The sequence below is a fragment of the Sus scrofa genome, chromosome 13 (genome assembly GCF_054392235.1).
Source record: "Sus scrofa isolate SSC_HxYL_T2T_F1_AM1 chromosome 13, Sscrofa_HxYL_maternal_Yorkshire_Landrace_v2.0, whole genome shotgun sequence".
NCBI classification, from domain to species: domain Eukaryota; kingdom Metazoa; phylum Chordata; class Mammalia; order Artiodactyla; family Suidae; genus Sus; species Sus scrofa.
Genome location: NC_139395.1, coordinates 24294182 through 24318145, shown reverse-complemented (window position 1 = coordinate 24318145; position 23964 = coordinate 24294182). Strand labels below are relative to the sequence as shown.

Below are 23964 nucleotides of genomic sequence, written 5' to 3'. Positions count from 1 at the left end.
TATCTAAGCAGAAAACCTTCCATGTGCCAGGCACTGTATTAGTGCTTTACACACGTCAACTTATTTCTATCCTTCCAACAACCAATCACACTCCCTTTCTATTGCCACACAAACTGGAACTCTGAGCGAGTAAATACCTTGTCTATGTAACACCAAGTCTTGGAACTCAGTTGCTGTCCTTGGTCCCCAGGTCCAAACTGCTATTGGTACATTTTGGTTTTTTTTTGGTTTTTGTTTTTTTTTTTTTTTTTTTTTTTTTTGTCTTTTTGTCTTTTGTTGTTGTTGTTGTTGCTATTTCTTGGGCCGCTCCCGCGGCATATAGAGGTTCCCAGGCTAGGGGTTGAATCGGAGCTGTAGCCCCCGGCCTACGCCAGAGCCACAGCAACGCGGGATCCGAGCCGCGTCTGCAACCTACACCACAGCTCACGGCAACGCCGGATCGTTAACCCACTGAGCAAGGGCAGGGACCGAACCCGCAACCTCATGGTTCCTAGTCGGATTCGTTAACCACTGCGCCACGACGGGAACTCCTTTTTTTTTTTTTTTTTTTTTTTATTGGTACATTTTGGATGTGCTCTTACCCCAGCTTCCAATGATAATACAACCTTTGAATTAACTGAGTTTGCTTTCTGGCTTTCCTATCACTTTACATGCTCTGTGTGGTTGTGGTAGACCCAGCAAGGACAGCAGAGTGAGAGCCTCTCTTTAGGCGAGGTCAGTGAAAATCATTAACTCCTGAGAAATATTTATGGGCATTTGTCTTTAATGACATAATCCCCTAAACAGCCTAATCCCAGAGAGCTCATGGTTTATGCTTAGTCATTTGCAGTAGCAAGCTGATGTCCTAACGGTCTAGCTTTGTTTTATTAGTGAGAGACTTGCCTTTGCTTTAGGGAAGTAATAGGATTCTCTGTGACAAGTATACTCTGTGTCTGCACAGTCCCATTGGTAGTCTCTTGCTACAGGCAGCTAAGTACTTGACGTTGTACCTAGTCCAACCGAAGAGCTGATTTTTGAATTTAATCAATGAAAATTTGCATTGAATTGCCGTATGTGCCTGGCTGCTATAATATGGGATGGTGCTGCTTTAGAAGAAATGATGGGAAGACAAGTGTCAAGTCTGGCCTTACAATAATCATAGTAGCCCCACGAGAAAAATGTCTTTTCTCCTCATTCTTTGCAACATGGTGGACTTTGAAACATAGGTCATCCTCCACACTCACCTCTTGATGAAGAACTAGAATTCTTCCCAGTTGTAGTATTTCACTGAACTTCAGGAGAGGTGAGCAAGGGAGATCTCATTCCTTATAGAGATAACAAGTTTAGGAGAATAATAAAGTGAAAAATTCTTTGAAGATAGAGACCCTGTCTTAGTTTCTACTATATTGTCTGTGAATATTCATATATCAGTTGGTAACTGTTATTAATGAAATGAGTACTTATTTGTTGTTTAGTATGTGCCAAGTATTTTCTAGGTTGTTACAAATAACAACTCATTTAATCCTCACAACCCTAAAAATAGATACACTAATGGTCTTTATTTCACATGGTAGGCTCCTAGATTATTAAATACATTTTTTTTTAACCTTCTGTCCTCTTTTGTACTGGCACATCCGCATCAGCAGTCAGTGTTTGTCAGGTGCCTAATAAATTCTAATTCCTGGCATAAGTCAGTGCCATCATTTGGCACAACTCCAGGGGGCCATTCACATGGTGATTTGTGTGAATGATGCCCCTGCAGTAGTATAGAGGACAGGCTGGGCTGTCCCAAAAGCTTAAAGACAGTTTTTCCCATTTTCTGTAGAGTTTCTACATGCTGTGGTCAAATTGGAGCAGATCCAAATGGAGGATAGCGTACTCTGTAAGGTTCTCTGTAAGGAACTACTTTTTAAGAAATAAAGTTTCCCATCATCAAATGGGCTATTTGAGAGATAGTCTCCCATCCCTGGCGATGTGTATGACCACATTTAGGTCACCCTTTAACTCTGTCATTCTCTGACATCACAGTAGTGAGACAATAGGGGAACAGCATGGGCTGGGGGTTTGATAAACCAGATCTGAATCCTCAGCACTACATTATTATTATTATTATTATTATTATTATTATTATTATTATTTTGTCTTTTTGTCTTTTGAGGGCCGAACCCGCAGCATACAGAGATTCCCAGGCTGGGGGTCTAATCAGAGCTGTAGCTGCCGGCCTATGCCACAGCCACAGCAACGCCGAATCCTTAGCCTACTGAGGGAGGCTGGGGATTGAACCCACAACCTCATGGTTCCTAGTCGGATTCGTTTCTGCTGAGCCACGACAGGAACTCCACTACTACATTACTAAATAATGATTCTTTGAGCATCTGTTTCCCAGTTGTAAATGAGAATTATTCTGTCCACTATAGGGCAGAACCTAGTACTTGATATAACTAGTCATGGTTAATAAATGTTTTTATTACAAACAATATTTTTCAGTAGTCATGTGGGGTTACTAAACCTGTTCTCAAGGATCTGAATGGGGAAATGACATAAACATAAATAACTGCGATACAGTAGGACAGCCACTTGTGATGGGTATTCAATATCAAGAAAGGGACTTTCTCCAGCAAATTATTAGGAAGAATTCTTCAGAAAGCAGTGATGAGTTGTTCAGCAGAAGCCTTTAAATGCTGGGTTTTTGTCAAATAAATGAAGAAATCAGGAGCTCCCACTATGGCTCAGCTGGTTAAGGGCCCCACATAGCCTCTGTGAGGATGTGGGTTAGATCCTTGTCCTCACTCAGTGGGTAAGGATCGGTGTTGCTACAAGCTGTGATATAGGTCACAGATTAGACTCAGATCCACCATTGCTGTGGATGTGGTGTAGGCCTCAGCTGCAGCTTCTGTTTAACCTCTAGCCTGGGAACTTCCATATGCTACAGGTGTGGCCATAAAAAGAAAAAAAAAGAAGGAGGGAAGGAAGGAAAAGAGAGAGAGAGAGAAAGAAAAAAAGAAAGGAGGAAAATCATTTGCAAATCATGTTCTAGATCTTGGCTATCAGAACTTCCCACTACCCCAGCCCTTCTAAGCTTTCTGCTTGAAATTCCTGCCATGTGGAGCACGTTCTACAGAGTCATTGTTCTTTCATCCCTTCCAAAAGTTTTAAAAGCACTATTACTGAATTCCTTCCTGCTCGAGTGATTTTTTTGATTCCCTGACTGATGCATTGTGGTTTTGCTTTTCTTTCTTTCTTTCTTTCTTTTTTTTTTTCTTGGTCTTTTTGTGGCCATACTGCAGCATATAGAGGTTCCAAGGCTAGGGGTCCAATCGGAGCTGTAGCCACAGGCCTACACCAGAGCCACAGCAACTCAAGACCTGAGCCAGTCTGTGACCTACACCACAGCTCACGGCAACGCTTAACCCACTGAGCGAGGCCAGGGATCAAACCTGTAACTTCATGGTTCCTAGTCGGATTTGTTTCTGCTGTGCCATGATAGGAACTCTGCATTATGGTTTTGGAGAGTGAAGCTTGGGGATTCCAACATCAGTGGAATTCTATTGGCAGACCAAGTTTGTTGAGGATCTCCAATTTTCAGAAATCTTCATGCAGGATTTTGGAGTGCTGTGAGTCATAGCTTATGAAGAGTGTTAAGTTGTGCTAGGAAGACATTTTTTTTTTTAATCACTTCTGTTTTTTTTTTTCTCACCAAGTGCCATTGAATCAGTTTCCTACACTCAAAACTAAAGCATCTACAAACTCTGTGCCTGGGTTGTGCTGATTTGGGGCCAGAATATTTACCATCCCTCAAATGGTAATTTTGTACTTTTTGAATACCACCAATGTATTCAATGAAAATATAGCCACTGTTTATGGATGCACCAAACAAAATCCAGCAGTTTCCATCCAGGAAGCACAAGAACAGCTCTTCAGTTTTCCTGCCTACACGTATCACGAAATATGATCATAATGAGGGATGTTGATTCCACCTGCCAGCAGTGGAGCTGGTATTGACCTTGGTTTATGCAGCCCTCCAGGCCTGCAGCAATGACAATGAATTTAATGGTCTCTTTTGAAAGAAGCAGTTCAGTACGATAACTTGTGCAATACCTGCTCCCTGTTTATTATAGTCTCTTTTATCCCTTGGGACCTTTGCCAGCATATTTAAAAAGCCAAATTCAAGATCACTATGCAATACTCACTACTAACAATATGTGTTCTTTTTCAGCCAATGACTAATAAACATAAAGGATTGTTAGTTGGGGAAAAACACATAATCTTTATGGCTTTAAGAAAAGCTTCTTCCCACGCCTGCCTGATCAACCCTAAATGGAATTTGTGGGGAATAAAAAAATCAGACTTGGATATGAGTCACTGTATCAATCATTAAGCATTTCATAAAGAGGCAGTAGGCACTAAGAAAAAAATAACAAAGGCAAACGGTAGCCTCTTTTGCCTTTTAAGATGAATATGCTGAAAGTTAATTATTTGCTGGAATAACATAAAGATCCAGCCCTTTCAGTCCACAGATTTCCCTCCATCACTTAGATCCACTGATGTAGCTTTGAACAGTCAGTACAGAAATACTCTAATAGGGTAGTTTAAAAAGTTAACCTTGGTTTTAAATCATTAAGACAAAATTCTTTTACACTTCACCCCAGAAACACATACATCATCTATGTACTTCTTAACAGATCTTAAAAACCTAAGCCTTCCGGCATATCATTGACTCTTAGTAATCTTCCAGAGGAGCAGGAGGTCTTGGGGGATGCTGACAAGTCCAGATGAAGGTGGCTGTTGAATGTGGAGGAAGCTTGTTGTCCCTTAGGTCTTTAGATACAACTCTAGGATGTCTAGACCTAGACTCGGGGATCTCCTGGGCCAATAACAGCTAATAAAGCGGACAACTCTTGAATATTAGACATGAGTGAGTCTCAGTCAATTGCCAGATACTCCTTTATGCTCTACTATGAAACCATTATAATTTTCCTAGGTATAAAGACCAGATTACTCTGCAACCTGTAGTCCATATTTCTACAAGTAAAGCAAGTCTCAAACAAGGGTACATAAGTTTTCTTTTAATAAATATTAAAAAGTGTTTTTTTCTGGTATTTGTTATACAAAGATAAATTCCAGAACCCAGTCATGAAAAGCACAGATTACTGACTCTAGAGGAATCCACTAGTGAACATTCCCTATGTCAAGTCTAGATATTCCCTTTTCTTTTAGGTTTTTCTTTTAGCAGCTGTCCCAGCCCCAGCCCATTCCTTCCAATTATTGTTTAAAAGAATTTTGCTTTCCTAAAGGTTGAGTTTAAAATAGACACAAGTAAGACTATGTACATCCCCAATCTTCTTGCTGTTCCCAAGGGCATGCACTGTTTCCTGCTAATTGCTTTTAAGAGGTGACCATAATCTAATGACTGAGTTACAGTGTGATGAGAAAAAGACTTATCCAAGAATATCGTGCTCAGCCAAGTTGATATCCTTACATAGAGGAAATAGGTAGACATTTTCAAGCATGCCTTCAGATTCTATAGACCCCATGAGCTTTAAACACACACACACACACACACACACACACACACACACACGCTATCCTGAGCTCCTTTGTGACTTCTCATGTCCATTCATTGATTCAAACATGATTCTCAGCCATGCACTGGCCACCGCCAGATTTATTATGGACAGACTGTTTGCTCTCTGTCTCCACCTCTCAGTACCATCTAGGCTCAATTTCTGTAATCATTTAGGAGAGACAAATTCTAGAATGTAAATCAGGCTTAATACTTGCTAAAATTTAACATGTTAGGATAATAAATCTACAAAACATGCGTGCAACTCATTCTAAATAAAATATAATGAATTCTGCATTACTATTTGTTTTTATTATTATATTCACCAATATTCTCCCACATTTGCACTAGTAGTTAATGTTGCCTGAAAATTAAATGTTTAGATTTCAGGTTCTGTGAAAGCAGATAATGTCTCTTCTCAACTTTGCAAACTTTTAACAAATTTGTGTAAATTAAGTCAGACGGAGTGAAATTGACAATTCTTGGAAGCTTTTCCTTCTTGCCCCTCCAGCTGTGGTTGGCAAAACAACAAGTGGGTAGCAGAATGAGTTCTTGAGATGTGAATTGGTGCCTAATGACTTGTTTTCTAGTGAACTTTTACTTCTCTTCCTCACAGAAAAGGCAGCCAAGGTGTTGTCTTCTTAATTGCTCTGCTTAACTTGGTACTTAGTAGTTTTTGGTATTTCCAGAGCAAAAAATAAGTTGCCACACTTTGGAGACCTTCCCAAATAATATGTTTGCAAACTATTCTTGCAGTGTGCACTGTGGAGCACATAGTCTCAAACATTTGAAAAAAATCTTTGTTTTCACATGACTCTTTGAGATTTGAAAACAACTGATCTGAACCCACAGAGATTGGATCGTTTGAAAACGTTGGGGATAAGGTTGATGATTTAAGGATGTTACCAAATGCAAGTTTGTGTGCCTGAAACACAGTGAGGCCAAACAAACCAAAATGTTGAAGTTTGGAGCAGCAAGGTTTATTGCAGAGCCATGCAAAGGGATAGGTGGTTCATGCCCCCAATCCCCAAACTCCCCTAAGAGTTTTAGCAAATCTTTTGAAAAGGAAAGGTGAGAGAGGGGCATGATTGATTGTTGCAAACTTCTTGGTGCAGGAATCCTTTGTTCTTGCAGGTATCCATGTAGGTCAGGTTACAGTGTTCATGTAAACCTCCAACAAGCCACATGTTAATTTCTGTTCTGCAGCTTTTTCTATGTGAATGGAAAAGTGCTGTACTTTTAGTGGGCAGAGCCTTGAGAATGGGCTGTCCTGTGTATTTCAGGCTATAGGAAACATTCTTAACTCATAGAAAATCAGTAGAATACAAAGGTTAAAGTAAAGGAAGCAGATGCAATATGGAGTCACATTTGTCCTTCCCTTTTTCAAGGGGAGTAGGGCCTGGTCTGACCACAGAGCAAGAGAGTGAGATTCCAGGGGACTGAGAGAATGGGGGCTTCGAAAGGTAGTAGAAATCTCTTAGTACCTTAGACATACATACATATATTCATACATATATACATTTATTTATTTATTTATTTATCTATCTATTTACTTATTTATTTATGTTGCTTTTTAGGTCTGCACCTAAAAAGTTGGAAGTTCCCAGGCTATGGGCCAAATCTGAGCTGAGGCTGCTGGCCTACACCACAACCACAGCAACTCAGGATCCAAGCCGCATCTTCCACCTAAACCACAGCTCCTGGCAACGATGGATCCTTAACCCACTGAGGAAGACCAGGAATTGAACCTGCATCCTCATGGATACTAGGCAGGTTTGTCACCACCCAGCCACAATGGGAACCACCCCCCAACCCTTTTTTATTGGTAATGCTGTGAATGGCTGTGTTCTAACAACTTCGCCCAGGATTTGGGACTTTTAGTAAAGGTGCCTGTGGTGAAATTGGACACAGAGGAATAGACAGCTCTGGGCAGGTGTCTTTAAATGGACCAGAGTGGCTTGGACAATGACCATTTTTCTGTAAGACAAGATGGGGTCCCAACCATGACTCTCCCACATATTTTTGGCTGTTGTATGAGCTCTAGGGTCTTGGTACAACCCAAGGTGAAGAGAGTAAGCTGTGAAAAGTGACTGACTTTGTACTTCACACTCACCTTTTGAGCCTCATACCTAGCTTTGATTTGATTTAGAGGGGGTAAAAAAGAATTTCTTATACTTTTTCTTAGAGGAATTGAGGAATTTGTTCAAATTTTTTTTCTTCTGCCTGACATTCTTTATCATATTTGGCAAACTCATTTCATCCTGTTTTATGGTTTCTACCATTCCATTTTATAACTTAAATTTGCATTATGTTTTCCTAGGTGAAACATTACATTCAGCAATATAGCATTGGATATAGAGAGAACCAAGCAATGGAGATGGCCCGGCTAACTTTAGAGTACAAATTATGTTGATTGGCCTTCTGCATTTAGCATGACACCTCACTGACATCTCTCATCTGCCCACTGTGTGTGTGTGTGTGTGTGTGTGTGTGTGTGTGTGTGTGTGTGTGTGTGTTTTGTTCCTCCTAAGGACTTTCCCTGTCCCTGGATTCTGCTTTCTCCTGCCCAAGGCAAGATGGAAGTGTGTGACGTCCACACATCCTCTCTCCCCCAGCAGCTCTCCCTCCTGATCCATAGGACTCAGTATATAACCCCTCCTCCCTTGCTCTGTAGGTTGGATTATTATTCCAAGGAGAAGTTGTTTGATGATGATTCTAGTGACACGTTTTTTGAAGATTCTGATAACAAAAGGACTGTGGGTGGTTTAGCAGATGTTAAGGAAGAAGGGCTCCTGTCCATGGGCAGCAGTTTTGTCCTCAACAATGATGATGATGATGACAGTGAGGATGATACTTAATCCCTGAAACTTGCTTTTTAGGGAGATTCCTCTATCTATATTTTGCCTCTGCTCCAGGGTAATCACTAGTATTCTTACATGAACGTGTGCATAGTGGTAGGACGCCATCAGATTAATGCAGTCAAATTTTCATTGTTACCTGTACTTAATGATTTTAAGTATATGTTAATTGGCTGTTCAGTTAACACTTCACAGCATAATGCAAGTAAACTGATATTTGTCCTTTGTCAGATATGTGAGCTACATGCAGAATATCTTTTAAAGTATTCTGATTGAAGTTTGTGATATTCAAAAATAAAAACATAAGTTGTTAGTATGCAAACAACAAAAACAAAAAACCCTTTTTTTTTTTTTTTAGGGCCTCAGCCACAGCATATGGAGGTTCCCAGGCTAGGAGTCCAATTGGAGATACAGCTGCCGGTCTCCGCCACAGCCAGAGCAATTCGGGATCTGAGCTGTGTCTTCGACCTACACCATAGCTCACAGCAACGCCAGGTCACTGACCCACTGAGTGAGGCCAGGGATCGAACCCTCAACTTCATGGTTACTAGTCGGATTCATTTCCACTGTACCAAAAGGTAACTCCACAAAACCCCTCTACTGCACGTGCTATACATTGGCTCCTGGAGACGTATGGTAGGATTCTGTTCCAGTTAACCACATTGATTACCTACTTAATAATGGACACTTTATGGCTACCTTGCTTTCCCTCTCTTCTTTTCCACTTCTCTACTGGTGTTTCCTGGTATCACCTCCCAAGTGAATTACTTGCACTTGTATTCTTGTCTCAGGGTCTTGTCCGGGGAACACCTAAATTATGAAACTATGGCCCCTTCATTTTGGTTTATTTAACCATCACGTCTCTTTGACTTATGTCCAAAATTTCAAAAATGAAGAAAGTGTTCAGTCCTCTTCACTCTTCTGGGCATGAACATGAACTCTTACAGGAAGAGTAATTGTTAAGTAATTATATTATGGTTCCCTTTTCGGTTTACTAATTTTTAACTGAACAGGGAAAACAAAATTTTTATTTTAATGCTGAGTGCCTAATGAACACACAGAATTGTATCAGACAGCATGAAAGATAGAGAAACAGCGACTTTGAAGTCCTTGTCTGTTGTAGGACTTATGTAGAGAGAAACGGGACATCAAGGCTTTTTGCCAGGAAGCAGCGTTTATTCATGTGGGCACTGGCTCAGCAGATTCATAACGAAAGGCTGAGCCCCAAATGCAGCAGGGTGCTGTCTTATATACCCTTTGCTATTTTTTTCTTTCACACTTTGGTCCCTTTGTCTCCCTTGTAAGGTAACATACATTCTGTATGTGCCCATGGATTCAGGTAATGTTACATTGTTACAGAACTGCACATGCAGGTGGAGGTGCTGAGGTTGCATGTTGCCTTCCCTTTGTTCTGGGAGGGCCCTTCCCCTGCCCCACTACATGTCATCTGTGAGGAAAAAGGAGATGCTTTGGGTGACATAAGTGTAAATCTCAAGGACTGTGGATTCCTATGTGGGCACAAAGTAAGAGTCTTTTGAAGGCTGTCTTTAGTCATGGGAAGATCTCAGAACAAGTCAGTTGTTTTAGGAGAGGAGAAAAAAAGGCTGGAAGAATGAAGAAATGTGAACATCACAATCAGAATTTGGGTTAATAGATGTCAGTTCATGGAACTTAAATTGATATAAAAGTTTTCTTAAAGCTGTGTCATGTTTTTATGTTTATCCAGATCAGAGGGCAGGTGCCACTCAAACCTTTACAATCTTGCAGCAAGTAAATTAGCACTATTTAATTTCTTTTTACTATATTTAAAACAATGCCAGCATATTCAATGCTGGGATTAATGCTAACAATGGCTAAAAGAACAAAGACTGATTGGCGGATGATTCAGAACTCTAAGCATTCATCCTTCCTATCTCAAGACAAAAATTGAGAAGGTGTATTGGGGAGCAAGCAGAATAAATACCTCCCACTTCTTTGTTTCGCTAAATTAATCTTCTTTGTGAAGAAAGAGGTGGCTCCCTGAGTTGTTAATGGGATGCAGCACATTTCCTCTCCATGGCCCTGGCTGAGAGCAGGTCTGCTCAACAGTGACCAGAAGTCATCCTGTTGATTGATTTTACTAATTGAAGAACTTATCTTCCTCTCTAGATGCTTGGGCTGTAGGACAAATAAATAATTTGTGTTCTAATCACAAAAATAGTTTCCAGTTAAAGTAGAATGGCACCTTTTTATCTTTTGCTTTTCTTTTTTCAACTTTTGCCGTTTTTCTTGGAGCCATTGAACTGGTTTGAGTTCAGGCATGACTCCCTTATGCAAATACAAAAAAAAACTATTGAGCACTTATAGTACTTGAGAGCCAGGGATTTGAAATTAGCCCTAAATATGTGGCCCGTTGGCTTGGAAGTAAGAAAATCTGGCCTCTTAATTTTTGGATTTGTCATAGGCTTATTGTGAAATGCCTTGAGTCACTTATTCCCATTCCCCCTCCCAAATTTGATTCTTCAGTTCATATGTAAGGAGTAATAAAAATATAACTTCACTTAGGACCTAAGCTTCTTGTTTGTAATTTAACATACTTTCTCAGGATTAAAGTGCTATTGTAAATAACTGTTTAGGATGCTGTTGACTGAAAAAAAATGCACACATTAAAAGTCAAATTATATTTTATTTGGTGGGCTTTGTGAGGATTTAAGCTGGGGAGGTAGCCTCTCAGGTAGCTCTGAGGGACGGCTCTGAAGAGGTAAGGGAGGAGCCAAGACTTATAGAATTTTTTGCAACAAAAATCAGATCGTTGGAACATCAAAAGATTACTGTTAGAGAAAACCAGATCTCAAATTGATGAATTTAATGCTTTTCTATGTATGGGAAAGTGCAAGGGTCTGGGGTCATTGAAATCCTTCCTTTGATATGAACTTTCATTATCTAGGGCTGGTATCCTGTTTTTCTCCACTGTGAATCCCCTCAGGGTGCATGATTGGGGTTGGCTGCAGAGGCTGATGGCTTGATGGCCACAGCATCATCCTTAGTTTACTGATATGTCTGGAGACATTTTTCATCCACAGTGCTATCTTTTAGATAAGAATAGATCTTATTTGAAGAGCCTTCCAGAGAATTAAATTCATCCCTAGAGGAATATGTCTTTGTTTACCCACCACTGTGTTCAGTAAATTTTTTAATCTTGCTCTCCACTCTGTTAAAGAGCGGGAGAAGAAAGGAAGCGGCAAGGTAAACCATGGCTCTAGAGGGCAGCTCTGGGTTAATTCCAAGGGTGATGGTGGGGTGGTGGTGGAGAGGGCTTGGTGGGTGTGACCAGAAGTAACACTGGTTACTGAAATTGATGTTAAAGCCTGCCAAAATTCAGATTCAAAATTTCCACATGCCACATTCTAAGTTTCAGCTTTCAACAAGCCCCAAATGGCCCCAGATGCCAGTACGACAGTTCTAGGGTAAGGCCAGGAGAGGAGGAAGCAGATACAAGCAATTGATCAACAACAGTAACAAAGCAATTAATAAAACAGATCTGGCCCAGCGTTTGCAGCAGGAATGTCAAATAGTGAGCGGTCATATTGAAGGGATTGAAAGTCTGAAAAAAATTCCAATCCCCAAATCACAGTGGATATGAGTTAAGAATTTCCTTATGTATTACAGCTGTGCCCATATCTTCTACAGGGGACCTTGAGTGATAGCCCCTTTTCCCCACCTTGGGAACAGTCTTTCTCCTCCTTGTTGCTAGAAGTGTTGCCACAAGTCTGCCCTTTGCTCTCAGCCTCTTAGAGAGATACTCTGCTGTAGAGACCTGCCTCATCCAAGTTCATTCTCTGTTGTCATGGTGTCCTCCTCTAGTGACTGATGGATATAAGCTATAAAGGTTTTTAAGGTTCATCCTTGTTTAATAAACACTCTACTTTCTGAGATTATCAGTATGTATAATACCGTTATAGAATTTTAAAATTTTATTTTTGATTTTTCTGGAATTGATTTTTATAGTATGAGTTAAGATTATTTTTATTCCCCATATGGCAATCAGTTTTTTTCAGTCTTACCCATTATGAAACCAAGCAGGAGTTCCAAAGGACAGGTTCAAACAGTTGTTAATCAGGGAAGGGGGGGATGCAGAGACCAGGAAGGAACAATCAAGAAACAACAGTGCATTTTGAGTTTATTTTTGTGCATGGACACCATCAAACTCCTAGAAGAGAACATAGGCAAAACACTCTCTGACATCAACATCATGAATATTTTCTCAGGTCAGTCTCCCAAAGCAATAGAAATTAGAGCAAAAATAAACCCATGGGACCTCATCAAACCGAAAAGCTTTTGCACAGCAAAGGAAACCCCAAAGAAAACAAAAAGACAACTTACAGAATGGGAGAAAATAGTTTCAAAGGATGCAACCGACAAGGGCTTAATCTCTAGAATATATAAACAACTTATACAACCCAACAGCAAAAAAGCCAATCAATCAATGGAAAAATGGGCAAAAGACCTGAATAGACATTTCTCCAAAGAAGATATACAGATGGTCAACAAACACATGAAAAAATGCTCAACATCGCTGATTATTAGAGAAATGCAAATCAAAACTACCATGAGATACCACCTAACACCAGTCCAAATGGCCATCATTAATAAGTCCACAAATAACAAATGCTGGAGGGGGTGTGGAGAAAAGGGAACCCTCCTGCACTGCTGGTGGGAATGTAAACTGGTACAGCCCCTATGGAGAACAGTTTGGAGATACCTTAGAAATCTATACATAGAACTTCCATATGACCCCGCAATCCCACTCTTGGGCATCTATCCGGACAAAACTCTACTTAAAAGAGACACATGCACCCGCATGTTCATTGCAGCACTATTCACAATAGCCAGGACATGGAAACAACCCAAATGTCCATCGACAGATGATTGGATTCAGAAGAAGTGGTATATATACACAATGGAATACTACTCAGCCATAAAAAAGAATGATATAATGCCATTTGCAGCAACATGGATGGAACTAGAGAATCTCATACTGAGTGAAAGAAGCCAGAAAGACAAAGACAAATACCATATGATATCACTTATAACTGGAAATCTAATATCCAGCGCAAATGAACCTCTCCTCAGAAAAGAAAATCATGGACTTGGAGAAGAGACTTGTGGCTGCCTGATGGGAGGGGGAGGGAGAGGGAGGGATCGGGAGCTTGGGCTTATCAGACACAACTTAGAATAGATTTACAAGGAGATCCTGCTGAATAGCATTGAGAACTTTGTCTAGATACTCATGTTGCAACAGAACAAATTGTAGGGAAAAAAATGTAATTGTAATGTATACATGTAAGGATAACTTGATCCCCTTGCTGTACAGTGGGAAAATAAAAAAAAATAAAAAAAATAAAAAAAAAAGAACCAACAGTGCAAGCTTGGGGCAGAATCCTGATACACATAATACTATCTTTGAGATCTTTTCCAGAACTGAAACCCCCAACAAATGAAAGATGTTAACTACTTGATGAGGCATTCTTTATTCCAGAGAGAAGGTCAGTTTGATAACCTGGAGAACCACGGAAACTCATCAGGAGACACCCTTTGGGCAAATTAAAGGCCTAAGGTCCTGTACAACCCTAATCCTTATCAGCAACGCCACCCTTGAACCATTGCTATAAAACACAACTAAATCACACCCAGCACCAGTGACACATTGTTGTTGAAGGCATGAGCCCACTGTGTCCCCCTTTGCCTGGCAAAGCTTATAAAGCTATTCTTTTCTCCTTCACCCCAAACTCTAACCCAGGCATTCATTTTGGCATCAGTGCACAGAAGCTGGGTTTCAGCAATAATTGCCTCAGTGAGAGGCAAGACCACCTCCATTATATATCCAGTGTCCTTGTTATTGAATTCAGGTTCAGCTGCTCACTGCTCAGAAGCCAATACTTGAGGCCAAATGCTGGCAGGAATAGAAAGTTGCCTCATTCAGGAGGCTGACAGTCTGGGGAAATTGTGGACTTGTATCCAAAAACCAAGATTCTGCTCCACCATGAAAGTTTTTAACAGGAGGGTCATTTTGGGAAGGATCAGAGTCTGTTATCTTCCACTGTGTGCAGACTTCCTTCCGACTAGGTGGTGGTAAATTTATAGGGCAGTGTTCAAGCAATCTTGTGCTCAGCCTTAAGCTACCATCCTCCACCTGGGTGGGGGCCTTAGTACTAAGTCCTGCAAGAGAACTCAAAGGTATTGTTATGCATATTCTTTGAAGAAGAACCAGGACCTGCCCCTTGGCTGCAGTATTGTTTCTTGACTGCTCCTCCCTTGTTTCTGCATTGCTCCCTTCCCTGATAAGCAACTATTTAAATCAGCCCTTTGGAACTCATGGAAGAGTCAGGCTGAATGAAGCCTATTTCCTACAAACAAAAATTGGGGGACACAAAGGATTTGTACTCAGGAGGGCTCCATAAGGTCATGCTCCGTTTCATCCATATAGGTGTGAGTTTGATCTGGATTTTTTAAGGTTTTTTTCCTATTGACCTGCTATATCTTTCTCTGGTCCAGTACCCCACTGCCTTAATTACTATAGCTTTATAATAAACCTTGATGCGTGGAAGGTGAATGGCTCCTCTTTTTCTTTCTTCAGTGATTTCCTGACTATTTTCAGTCTTCGTACTTAAAAATAAAGTTTTAAAATGAGCTTGTCAAGTTCCATTAAAAATCCTACTGGAGTTTGATAGGAATTAATTTAGATCTTGCAATATAGCTGGAGAGATTCCATAACTTTACAATGCTGTCTTCCCACTTATCGATATAACAGGTCTCTTCAATTATCTGTCTTCTGTAATGTCTTTTAATTAGCTTTATAATTTTCTCCTTAAAGATCTTATATATTTGTTAGATTTATTCTTATATTACTTATATTTTTGAGCTACTATAAATAATTACATTTCTCTTCATATTCTTTTTGTTCGCTACTGATGTATAGAATTATATTGATTATTGATTTTACATTTTTTCATATTGCTGAGCTCACTAGTTTTCATAATATGCATAGAGTTTTAGGGTTTTTTTAATAGACAAAGTATTATTTGTGTATACACCATCAGCTTTTCTTTTGAATTCCTATATCTTTATCTTTCTTACCCTCTTGTGTGAAATAAAAACTCCAGTGTAATGTTTAAAAGAAGTGGTGATAGTGTGCCCTCTTACTTTGTTCCTGATTTTACAGGAGATGCTTTGAATATTTTTCCATTAAGTAGATATTGGTAAGGATTTCTTCTACATTTTATTTAACACTCTAAGAAAATTCCCTTCTATTTATATGTCAATAGGAAATTATAGCTTAAATGAATGCTAAATTTTATCAAAGACTTTCAATAGCTATTTAAATAATTATTTGGTTTTCTTCTCTTATTGGTTAATTACAGTCAGTTATATTAATGCATTCATTTGCTGTCAGACCAACTTTGAATTCCTGGAATAAGCCCAGATTGGTCATGGTAAATTGTCTTTTTTATAAACACTGTTGCTAAAATTTAACTTAGGTCTGTCGTATGTGTGCTTCAAAGCGACTCTGTAGAAACAGCATGGATCCACACCAAAATCTGGTTCAGTGGAAAAGACTGATGATGGCACATATCAGATGTCAGTCAATCAGGAGTGAATTATAAAAAGGATTCTGACTCCATATTTCGATGTTTGGTGTTTGACTAGTGACAGCACTTACTTCTCATCTCTCCATCCTCCCCTCTGTTCTGCAACTGGGCAAACTGATTAAAAGATAACAACAACAACAAAACCCAATGCTTCTTCCTTTGGAGCATCTGGGAGATTAAACCAACCATGCAAGACTTTGCCTGCATGAAGAAAAGTTTGAAGACAGCAGAATAACTTCAGAGGTTTAAGGAAAGAAGCTGTCTCCATAACAAAAGTACAAGGTAAAGCAACAAGTGCTTTTGTAGAAGGTATAGCAAGTTACCCAGAAGATATTTCATGAAAGTGGCCATACAAAACAACAGATTTTCAGTATCGGTGAAATAGCCTTTTACTGGAAGGAGAAGCCATCTAAGGCTTTCATAACATGGTTTCAAAGCTTCAAAGGACCAGCTGACTCTCTTGTTAGGGTCTAATGCAGCTGGTGACTTGAACCTGAAGTCAGTGTTCCTTTATCATTCTGAAAATTTTAGAACCCTTAAGAATTATTCTAAATCTACTTTGTCTGTGCTCTATAAATGGAACAATAGAGCCTGGAAGACAATATAGCTGTTTATGTCTGTCGTAAAGCCTGTACAACAATCTGTGGCTCAGTGGGTTAAGAACCTGACTAGTGTCCATGAGAATGCAGGTTTGATCCCTGGCCTTGCTCAGTAGATTAAGAATTCAGTATTGCCGCAAGCTGCAGTGTAGGCCGCAGATGAAGCTCAGATCTGGTTTTGCTTGGTTGTGGCATAGGCCGGCACCTGCAGCTCCAATTTGACCCCTAGTCTGGGAACTTCCCTATGCCTCAGGTGTAGCACTAAAAAGGTGGGGGAAGAGAGAGAGTCACCCCCAAATAGACTCTTCCTCTTTTTCAGATTTTTTTCAACTTGAACTCATGTAAGGAAGAAACAATAATACATTATTTCAGTAGAATTAGGACCCACTTCTATTTTTGAATGATTTGTACATTTCTAGGCAGCACAGCATCACCACAGACCTCTTTCTTAATAAATAGTGAATGGAATGGCAACATGAATTCCTTCTGCTTTTGTTCCAAGAGAAGGGTAAAAGTTTCATAATTTTTTTACTTCTCCCTCTTAATGGAAGTCTTCAATTACATAAGAGAATATGATGGCTTTTAGGACTCTAAAACCATGAAATTAAATGTAATTACTTTGTTCCTCTTTATTTTTAAAGCCATTTGTATTAAAGTGTTAGAAATTAAATTAAATTACTCTAAATTAAAAGGCATGCTTTTGGCATTTTGTAAGAAGAACAAAAATTCTTGTAAGAAATAAAGGCTGCTTGTTTGGATAGTACGGAGCGGGAAGGCTCTCAGCACTCACGGACAATGTCAGTTTTACCGCTATTGCCTTCGTGTTTCAACTTACTATCTCACAGTCTGGACAGCGGCAGAATGTACTGCTGATACTAAATGGGCCACCTACTGATGTCTAGTGACTGGAACACATAATTATTTAGACATAAGTTCAGACTAACATCCTTTCTTCTTGGAAACAGACCTGCTTAGTGAAGATATAATTGAACAGATTTTTTCTACATTATAAAAAAAAATCAAGAGGTGCTTACATGGTTTTAGAAGCAGCAAATGTCTGTACTTGGTATTTCCAAACATCAGCAAATATAAGAAAGAAAAGCTGGAGTTCCTTCTGTGGTACAGAGGGTTAAGGATTTTGCATTGTCTCTGTGCTGGCGTGGGTTCAATCCCTGGCCTGGGGCAGTGGGTTAAGGATCCAGCGTTGCTGGAGCTGTGGTGTAGTTCAGAGCTGTGGCAAGGATTTGCTCCTTGGCCTAGAAACTTCATATGCTGTGGGTGTGTCAAAAAAGAAAAAGAGAGAGAAGCTGGAAGGAGGTATTGTGAGAGTGGACTGCTATATTTTTAAAAATTGAATTGAATTCTTGTATCTTAGAGGAAGAACAAACCTATATCAGGCTGCCCTAATAAAAGTTTTAATTATATTACTTAATCAACAATCTGCTTCTCATTATTAAAGACAAAGGGGAGATTCCCTGTGGAAGCACTTTCTCTGTTATTGTCGTGGTGAATGCTGAAATAATTGCAGAATTACAGAAAAGAATTGGACATGTGGTGTTTGAAGGGATAAGAGAAGGACCCAGGCCTAGTTTAATTAATTGGTGTTTAAAGCCCACAAATATATCAGAAACATCTAAAAACAAATTGCAAATGATTGCATTGATATAAAAGCGTATGTGTTTGTAGGTTATATACCAGGTTTTTTTTTAATAGTTTGATGATAATTCAGAATTCTGTTGGATTCCATCATGACCTTTTTTCATTAGAAGATGCTTTTTGTGAAAGGATGATTCTTTACTTTGTAATTATTTACGAATCCTAATCAGCTTGGGAAAAAAAAATCTAAAGTAGGTACCTACTGGCTTCAGTTTTCTCTTAAGAATAGGTGCTGGGGGGAGTTCCCGTCGTGGCGCAGTGGTTAACGAATCCGACTAGGAACCATGAGGTTGCGGGTTCGGTCCCTGCCCTTGCTCAGTGGGTTAATGATCCGGCGTTGCCTTGAGCTGTGGTGTAGGCTGCAGACGCGGCTCGGATCCCGCGTTGCTGTGCCTCTGGCGTAGGCCGGTGGCTACAGCTCCGATTGGACCCCTAGCCTGGGAACCTCCATATGCCGTGGGAGCGGCCCAAGAAATAGCAACAACAACAACAAAAAAGACAAAAGACAAAAAAAAAAAAAAAAAAAAAGAATAGGTGCTGTTATGCTATAATCACAGCACACTTTTGTCTTTCATTATGTTATTCTTTTTTTTTTTTTTTTTTTTTTTTGTCTTTTTAGAGCCACACCTGTGGCATATGGAGGTTCCCAGGCTAGGGTCTCATCGGAGCTGTTGCTGCTGGCCTACACCCACAGCAACGCCAGATCTGAGCTGCATCCACGACCCACACCACAGCCCACGGCAACACCGGATCCCCAACCCACTGAGCGAGGCCGGGGATTGAACCCACAACCTCATGGTGCACCATGACAGGATCTCCTCATTATGTTATTCTTGAAATGTGCACAAAAGTTAGGCCCTGCTGGACTGCTACCTCCAGATATATGTGCTTGAAAGATGATACAAATCCTATTGAAGAATCTACTTTTATATTTGTGTTAAGATAAGAAGCAGCAATATATTGTAATCTTTAAGTATGCCTCTCCTGGAATATTTGACCTGGATTTCTTTTTACTTGTGTGCTTTGGCCAATATAGTTAATGAATCAATCCAGTATTTCAATACCTGTCTCTGAGACACAGGATACACCCCCTTGACCTAATATTTCCGGTATCAGCTAATAAACAAACAAAAAAATCCCAATGACAAAACAAAACCCATCATTAGGACTGTATTGTATTTGAAGGAAGTATACATGGTGATGTAAGAATATATAAAAGGGGACTTTGTGGTTTTTGAAGAATTAGGACAAACATTTTGGTGGCAATCTTTTAGATGGTAACTGAAGAATGAGAGGGATTTACTAGTTTTGAAGGAGGGGGGATGGGAACTTTCTATGCAGAGTGAAAAACACATGCAAAGCTTTGGAATCTTTTTTTAATATCCACTCTCGCCACACACACACACACACACACACTCTCTCTCTCTCCCTCTCTCTCTCTCTCTCTCTCTCTCTCTCTCTCTGTCTCTCTCCCTCCTTAAAATGTCCTGGTTTTGACAATACATTTTATGGATCTTTTACTTATAATTCAGGTTGAGTCAAGCCTTCAAGAACAATGGGAAATGTTCTTTTTCTTTTCTTTTTTAAAGAAAAAACATTTTTTTGGCTGTGCCCGTGGCACATGGAAGTTCCCTGGGCCAGTGATTGAACTGCACCTCAGCAGCGACCTGAGCTGCTGAAGTGACAACACCAGATCCTTAACCAGCTGTGCTAAAAGAAGACTTCCTTCTTTGTTTTGAAGTAGGGTCTGTTATGTTTACATTTGTACTTCTTAAAGGAAATACTCAATGATTTGGAAAGGAGTTAATCCATTGCTAATTGGCAAAGGGAATGACCCCATCCAAGGGAGAGACGGATGACAGCTTTGAGGGAGGGAGTGGTTATTAGTGGAGATGAGGACTCCGATGAAGCAGAAATACTTTCAGGAAGTAAAATGATTGTGTCGTGGTGAGGGCCTGCATGGGTTGAAGGAAGGTGGTATTGAGGATGGCTGCTGAGTTTGTGGATGAATGTCATTTCCTAAGATAAAATGTCAAGTGATGAAACCAAGTCTGGAGGGAGAACCACAAGTCTGTTTTAGGATATTTTGAGTTTGCAATGCCTTTGAAGCATTTAAGTAAAAGAGGTAAAATTTAAAATATGTGCTGGAAACTCATATCGGGCACAGAGATGTGAATTTGCTGCTCATGGCGTGGAACCTGGCATTTAGATATGATTGAATGGAACAAAGTTTCTCAACTCAGCACTACTGACTTTTGGACTAGATCATTCTTTGTTGTAGGAGATTGTCCTATGCGTTGTAGGATGTAGAGCAAAATCCCTGGTCCTTCTCAGCAATGATAACCAAAAGATGTCTCCAGGTATTTCCCCCCTGGCTAACACCAGGGTTGGATTGTCAAATCAGATCTGTAGAATATCATATTCACTGTCCAGCTGTGCAAATAATTCAAGAATAGAGGTACCATGGAGACTGAAACAAGCAAAAGAGAGCTCTGAGACATCCAGCACAGGTACACTGGCCCTTTCTTCCTTCGTTGGTCATGAACACTCTGGTTCAGTCATAGGTGAGGGGGCCAAGTGAGCTTTAGAGGGTTGTTACATCACACAACAGAAATAATTTAATAATACTGATCGAGGAGTTCCCGTACAAAATTTTAAAATTAATAAATAAGGAGTTCCAGAGTTCCCGTCGTGGTGCAGTGGTTAACGAATCCGACTAGGAACCATGAGGTTGCGGGTTCGGTCCCTGCCCTTGCTCAGTGGGTTAATGATCACGGCGTTGCCGTGAGCTGTGTAGGTTGTAGATGCGGCTCGGATCCCGTGTTGCTGTGGCTCTGGCGTAGGCTGGTGGCTACGGCTCCGATTCGACCCCTAGCCTGGGAACCTCCGTATGCCGCGGGAGCGGCCCAAGAAATAGCAAAAAGACAAAAAAAAAAAATAGTAATAATAATAATACTGATCGTTATATATGCTGACAGTTATACGAGTTACCTGACATTTCCCAGATAGCCATGATTCATAGCTACATTGTTTTCAGGTAAGTAATCTTTAGTCATCCTGCTCATAAAGACCACCATATATCTAAGGACATACTAACAAAATATAGTTAGTCTATTTTTTTCATTTTTGAAAAAGTTTTACTGAAGTATATTTGATTTGCAATATTTTGATAATTTCTGCTGTACAACAAAGTGATTCTATTATACATGTATACACATCCATTCACTTTTGGGTTGTTTTCCCGCATAGATTATCACAGAATACAGGTCCCCATTGGCCAATCATTCCATATACCTCAGTGTGCATATGCCAATCCCAAACCCCTAATCCATCCCTCCCTCCCCTGCTACCAGTCCCCTTTGGTAGCCATAAGTTTTTCAAAGTCTGTGAATCTGTTTCTTTTCTGTAAATAAGCTCATTTGTATCCTTTTTTAGATTCCACATATAAGTGGTATCATATGATGTTTCTCTTTATCTGATTAACTTCACTTAGTGTGATAATCTCTAGGTCCATCCATGTTGTTGCAGATGGCATTATGTCATTATTTTTTATGGCTGAGTGATATTCCATTGCATATATGTACCATTTTTTCTTTATCCACTCCTCTGTCAGTTGTTTAGGTTGTTTCCATGTCTTGACTATTGTACATAGTGCTGCAGTGAACACTGAGGTGCATGTATCTTTTCAAAATATGATTTTCTCAGGATAGATGCCCAGGAGTGGGAATGCTGGATCATTTATTCAGAGGTCCAGTTGAAAAGGAATATAGACCAGGTCACCTACCTTCTTTTTTTTCCCCCTCACCTAAAGAAAACTTTTCCTGTAAGCAAATATGAGGTGGAGAGTAGGACCATAAGACAAATGTCAACATCTTTTCTGATTGATACACAGTGAACCAGAAGTTTGTAAAGACTGCAGCTAGGGGAGTTCCCATCGTGGCTCAGGGGTTAACGAATCCGACTAAGAACCATGAGGTTGCGGGTTCAATCCCTGGCCTTGCTCAGTGGGTTAAGGATCTGGCATTGCTGTGGCTGTGGTGTAGGCCGGTGGCTACAGCTCCAATTAGACCCCTAGCCTGGGAATCTCCATATGCCGCGGGAGGGGCCCTAGAAAAGGCAAAAAGACAAAAAAAAAAAAAAAAAGAAGACTGCAGCTAGGAGGAAAATTGGTGATTAAGCCACACAATATGTTTGTTTCCTCAGACCTTAAAAATATGTTGGCACACCACAGAAGCTCAGTAAGTATTTGTTGAATGAGTTCAGCTGGGAGTGAACCAGTGTCTCAGAGGGACAGAATTTTCAACAAGATTGTGAGCAGAGGTGTGGTGCATCGATTGGGAGGGAGGAGAGTACCGGTTCCTCTTCTGGACACTCAAGTGCATGCAGGGCACAAACAAAAGGTCCATTGCCTTTGAGAACCATAGAAGAAGCCATGTGATTAGGGGAAAGCCAGGTTTCAGTTGAGGATCAGAGATTGGACTGAGCATATGGGTGGAGTTCCAGGGGGCAGAGTGGAAGGCGAGGAAAGTGGGACGAAGCAGGGTAGTGAGTCATATATGAGAACATGCAGCATGTACATGGATGACGTGCTCAGGAATCAGCTTCCTAGAGGAAGACTTGGTCGGGCTTTCATCTCAGAGTTTATTCTTGAAAACATGGCCTTGGTGACTGCAGTCTCACTGTATCATTAGGTTTTAATGATCCTAATCCTCAGTTCCTAATCCTAGAGAGAAATTGAGAGAAAGGAAATTTGGTCATGTTTCAGTTGAGTAGGAGGACTTAGGATTTTAATAATGTCTTTTTACTTAAAGCAAATACCGCCTCCTAAATTAGAGCATTGATCTGATCCATGACAATATCAAATTCCATGGTGCTATGTTTGGCTTAATTAAAAAAAGTCCTTTTGAAGTTCCCTGCTGGCTCAGTGGGTTAAGGATCTGGCATTGTCACTGCTGTGCCTAGGTTTACAGGTTCAACTCCTGGCCCCAGAACTTGTGCATGCTGCTGGCATGGCTTAAAAAAAGAGAAAAAAAAAAAAAAGGGAGTCTCCATTGTGGCTTAGCTGTAATGAACCCGACAAGTATCCATGAGGATGTGATTCGATCCCTGGCCCTGCTCAGTTGGTTAAGGATTTGGCACTGCCGCAAGCTGTGCTGTGGGTCATGAATGTGGCTCAGATCTGGCTTTGCTGTGGCTGTAGCTGTGGCTGGCAACTGCAGCTCCAGTTTGACCCCCAGCTTGGGAACTTCCATGTGCCATGGGTGCAGCCTTAAAAAACAAACAAACACAAAAACCCCACAACTTTTCCGCACCTATTGATATAGTCACACAAAGGCTCCTTATATATAGACCGACACCATCATCATCTCCTTGGGTCTCAGTACCTGTACATTACTGGGTAATCACTGAAACTTTCTGAGAGTTCTCATAGTGCCTCAGTGGTTAACGAACCCAACTAGTAACCATGAGGTTGTGGGTTTGATCCCTGGCCTCGCTCAGTGGGTTAAGGATCTGGTGTTGCCATGAGCTGTGGTGTAGGTTGCTGATGTGGCTTGGATCCCATGTTGCTGTGGCTGTGGCGTAGGCCAGCAGTTGTAGATCCAATAAGACCCTTAGCCTGGGAACCTCCATATGCTGCAGGTTGGGCCCTAAAAAGACAAAAAAGAGACTTCCTGAACCTT

At 40.4% G+C, this 23964-nt stretch overlaps 1 protein-coding gene across 5 annotated transcripts in view; it reads left to right on the top strand.

The window, feature by feature from the left end:
* LOC102158325 (uncharacterized) overlaps positions 1-23964 on the top strand; it is a 503690-nt gene that overhangs the window by 164763 nt on the left and 314963 nt on the right. For 4 of the 5 annotated variants that reach the window (XR_014822505.1, XR_014822500.1, XR_014822503.1 and 1 more), the window contains one exon: positions 7120-7315. The exons of the other annotated variant lie outside the window; for it this stretch is intronic. The gene's annotated coding sequence lies outside the window, so the exon portion shown is untranslated. The remainder of the gene's footprint in view (positions 1-7119; positions 7316-23964) is intronic. 5 annotated transcript variants of the gene reach the window in all.